Below are 4,727 nucleotides of genomic sequence, written 5' to 3'. Positions count from 1 at the left end.
TGTACCACAGTGGAGGCTCCAGGGTGACTAAGCAGGGCTGTTGGGAATGTGTGGGAGTGAGGAGTTTGTAGCTGATGCTGCGCCATCATATAGCCATCATGGCTCCCCCCTCCCTCGCTAATATTTCACTGAAATCATCCTTAAAAATGAAAGTGTGACATAGATGCATCACACTATATATTTATTTATTTTTTAAATGAATGAATGGACTATTAATATATGGCTTTCATTTTGTTTTAACGTAAAAATCGTTGTTGTGCGCAAGATGGAAGGTTGTGATAAGATGTTGTTTGCTGGTCATCAAGTCAGCACACCATGGGTGGAGTTCATGTGTTTATAAATATCTTTCATCAATACACATTTGTTTATTAGGAGACTGGAGTATATACATTGTTTATCATTTGAGTGCAGTATATCCATTGTTTATCAATACACTGCAGTATATACATTGTTTATCAGCACACTGCAGTATATACATTTTGTTTTTATCAGCAGAGTAGAATATATATTGTTTATCATCAGACTCAAGTTTATACATTGTTTATCAGCACTTAAGTATATATATCATTAATCATCAGACTCTAATATACATTATCTATCCGCAGATTGAAGTATATACATTGGTTATCAGTAGACTCAAGTATACACATGAATAACATCATGTCAGCCTCCGGTTTTTATGTAGTTTTGAAAACACCACATTGTCCATGTTCTTACTACTGCATAATCTTATTGTGAACAACTGAAGAACATTACAGAATGAATAACTTGGTCCTGAAATGAATGACCAATCCCCCCCCCTGCCCCCGGATAATCAGTTATCTATGTATGAGGGGTAATGTATGTCAAAGCCTGGTAGTAATGGAGTTCACGTGTTCGAATCTCCCAAATCAGGTGGTGTGTGTGTGTGTGTGTGTGTGTGTGGCTCTTGCTTGCCTGATGAATTGATTGGCTGACGCATGACTGCCATGCACACAGCATCATGCATCATTTGCATATTAGAGTCAGCAAATACCAGAGACCAAATGGTATGAATTGTATACGTGATGATATTGTAGACTCCTGTGTCGCCATTTTATGTATAGGTTGTTCTCTACCATTGGTCAATGTCCAGTGTATGAAATGTTACATGAAAATCGCTGTTTTTGGCCTTTTGTTAAGGTATATCGCTGTTTTTGGCCTTTTGTTAAGGTATAGCCTAATCTTTTTTGGTTGGCTTTGTTTTCAACGTTTGGCTACGAGGCTGCCGTGTGTCCCCAGATATCTAACACGTCATCTGTGGGATATGGTGGACGTAAATGGGTATCTGTCACGCAAATCTATGTATGATGGTTGCTGCCATGTTGGCCAGGCAGGGTCGTGTAGGAACTTCCTCTCCCAGCTGCAGGTGGAGAAGGCTTAATGGTTCAGCTGGTGTATCTTTTCTGGAATAGGTTAGTGAGACAACCGCAGTCCTTCCTCACCAGGAAACATGTCTTGGTGAAGTCCATTCCTAATAAAGGAGTCTGTTCTAAACCCCTTCCAACCATTGCTCTCACATCTTATATGTATCAGCAGAATGTGAAACTTTTTATTAAAGCAATATGGACGTGGCAGTCTGCAAAGTATTTGGCGGTGTGTGATACCAAGTCTATGTTTTCCAAAGTCTCTTCCTTTGGTTTGGTTACTCATTTCTGTTCTGTAATGGAGAGTTTCATCTCCAGCATTTACGCGTAGATGGTTATTATAAGCCGACTTTTCGCTCCTGTCATACCAAGTATGGTGTTCCTCAAGGTGTGTGTTCTACCACCTACTCTGTTTCTTCTATCTTGTTTTTTTCTGAATGTAACTTATTATGCTCATGATTGCACTAGACATATACTTGAACTCACTTTTGCTCTCCTCCTCCATGTGATACACTCTCTCTCTCTCTCTCTCTCTCTCTCTCTCTCTCTCTCTCTCTCTCTCTCTCTCTCTCTCTCTCTCTCTCAAGATTTGACTTGTGTAGTAGCCTTTCCGATTGGAGAACCATTAACCCTGTCCAATTTATTATTGGTCAACACAGCTTTGCCAGTATCTCTTTGTGAGAATATTTCAATTTTTTACATGTGGCTAACTTCAAAAGACTGAAATTTATTCCTGTGCATAATCAAGTCCTGTGATCATTTTGTGCCTATTAGGTGTTTTTATTATGTAGAGGGGTTTGACTGGTGTAACTATGGAGTATTTTGAGTGGAATGTGTTAAATATAGTGGCATGGAAAAGCTTCCATGTCATTCATCCTCCTCTCTTCATTGTTCCCTTTCGTTGCGCTGTCATATTGCTGCTGTCTCTGTCTGTCTCCTATATATGTATTAATTGTGTTAATATTGATGTTATTTATGTGTATGTCTGTTCGTCGCAAATATTTGTTCCTTTGGCACACATTTGGTTGGTTTGGTATAGTTTGTATGTGTAGTTCAGCCGCCTAAGGATTGTGCATTATGATAGATGATTTTTATGTCGAATAGATAAGTTGTGGAATGTTCAGTTGTATTCGTGTCTTTATGTAACTTTTTATCTTTTAAGATTTGTTTGTATTAAAAAAGCGTCACCCTGTTTAATTTGTATTCCGTTTTCCTTGTTTTCTCTCTTGGCCGAGATGGCTTTGAGTGGGGTAGGTATTGTTTAATGCATGTTGTCGTCACTATGTTATTATTTATTAATAGTTGATGTTGAGAGTAGCCACACTCTATTATTCATGATGCAAATAATGTTTTGAAAGTGTGTGGGTCATTTTAAGTTGAAGTTCAAAATATGACGCCTTAGAAAATAGTGTCATGATAACGCAAATTTTGTAGGTGGCAAAAATTATGTTTTGATTTACGACATAATTTATTATCTTAAGTAGAAATTTGATACTTAGAACGTTGTTGTATAAACGCCATCTCATCACAGGGTGCTTTTCGATCAAACAAATGTGCTGACATAAGTTTTTGGGTTATTTTCGAAATTGATATTAAAGTAACTAATGATTTAAGTGTATTATTTACATAATTATAGTTTATATACCCTTATGTGGAAGATATAATCAATTATGTATACATATTAAATAAAAATAAATTAGATTTTGAGGTCAGAATGCACCCAGATTCTCCAGTGTTTACATTCGTGACGTCACATGTTATTATGGAGGACGAATGTAAACAACCCCAATAGATTTTGTGTACACCTTGCACGTGTTGTTATAGGACATGACTCCGGGATTATTGTACCAGTTCATTATTAACTTATTATCATATCTTTCAGTTGGTGAGTATCCTATAGCATGTCAAGTGATGTTAGTAAAATTGTGCTCTATTGAAAATTGCAGTTGTTGTGTGGTGAAGTGACCCCCTAAATGGAAAGCCACTGAAATGAAGTTAAGAGGTCAGTAGAACCGTGCTTTACCCACCCACCGTAATAAAGGTAGAAATGAGGCCCCAAAGGGACGTGTGGCAAATGGTTTGTGGTTCAATAGGGTAGTTTGATCGTTAGGCCATGTGTCAGTTGAAGGATACGTGTAGCGCATCCTTGGGATCCTTTCCTCTTATGGTTTAATTTTTCGTGATGGACTGTAGGATCATCCTGATAGGAGGGTGTATAATAGAGGGAAAGTGTAGGAATAGACAATAGATAGGTTAATGAAGATATAGACCAATAATGAGAATTTAGCTCTCATTTGTGAGCAGTGGAGATGACATGTTTAGTCCGAAATTTGGATTTTTTTTTTTGGCTTTTGAGACGTCATTGTTTTGTTATATATTGGATTAATAGTGTGCATTGTAAGGTTCAAGAGGTAAACAAAAGCATATACAAGTTTTAGTTGACTATAGAGATAAGAGGAGGTGACATGAGTATGTGAAGATTGGTATTTAATATATTGTTACCTGTCTAGATCATGTTATTTTGTTGTGTCACTTAGATGTAGTGTTTAGAGTCTTTGTAGTTTGAAAAATGGAAGATGAATACATGTTATTGATGTGACTTAATGAAATTATTTGGCTGAGAATGTGAAGTATGTTAAATTTAGTATGAATTTTGTACATTTTAGCCTTGAAAAAGTTTGCTAAGGTTGTCATTGTAATAGTTTTGACTGCATAGTGTACAGTTATTCAGTTATATGAAGAGTCATGGAGACACTTGATAACATCCGAGCAGGATTAAGTTGTAGTGGAGTTGTATGCCCTTACCATATATGAAGCTACCCATAATTAGTTTGCTATTATACCTTTTTTGTATGTAAATTGTGTTTGTTGCTTGTAAATATGCCATAATTTTTGACGTCTGATCTCTGGTTATTGAGATAACCCCTTATTGGTATGCCTTTAAGTGATCATGCACAAGGATTGATGAGTACAAATCATTATTGTTGCCTTTTTGTTAAAGAAAATGGTTTCATACAAGTGAAAATTGTTTATTCATGAATAAGTAATATCCATAGAATCAGGAAATGGTGAAATAACCATAGAAAGTTGTAGATATTATTAATAGAACGTTCTGTTAGTACGACATGTCACGTTTCAAAGAGTTCTTGTGGTGAGCTGGGCCCGGACAATCACGTTTAATGGTCCAGCAGTAATGTGCCATCATATGGGTATGGCAGTGTTCCTGGTATATTTCAGACATGGTTTTTAAATCTTGGTTGAATTGTTCACCTTGTTCCCTGGTTAGGTCATGAAGGTTGTCTAGGAAATGATGAAAGAGGTTGTGGAGGTAATGCACTTTGT

General features: G+C 36.7%; 1 long non-coding RNA gene across 4 annotated transcripts in view; it reads left to right on the top strand.

The window, feature by feature from the left end:
- The window catches only part of LOC139764825 (uncharacterized), a 41,872-nt gene that overhangs the window by 11,875 nt on the left and 25,270 nt on the right, over positions 1–4,727 (top strand). Inside the window, exon 2 of one of the 4 annotated variants that reach the window (XR_011716479.1) lies at positions 3,332–3,387. This is a non-coding gene — a long non-coding RNA (uncharacterized lncRNA). Of the gene's footprint in view, positions 1–2,816; positions 3,271–3,331; positions 3,388–4,727 lie in introns of those variants that run through there. The other 3 variants (XR_011716480.1, XR_011716477.1, XR_011716478.1) reach the window with 3 other exon arrangements.

This window comes from Panulirus ornatus, chromosome 51 (genome assembly GCF_036320965.1).
Source record: "Panulirus ornatus isolate Po-2019 chromosome 51, ASM3632096v1, whole genome shotgun sequence".
Classification (NCBI taxonomy): domain Eukaryota; kingdom Metazoa; phylum Arthropoda; class Malacostraca; order Decapoda; family Palinuridae; genus Panulirus; species Panulirus ornatus.
The sequence above is the reverse complement of the archived record's forward strand: the minus strand, read 5'-3'. Positions and strand labels throughout refer to the sequence as shown.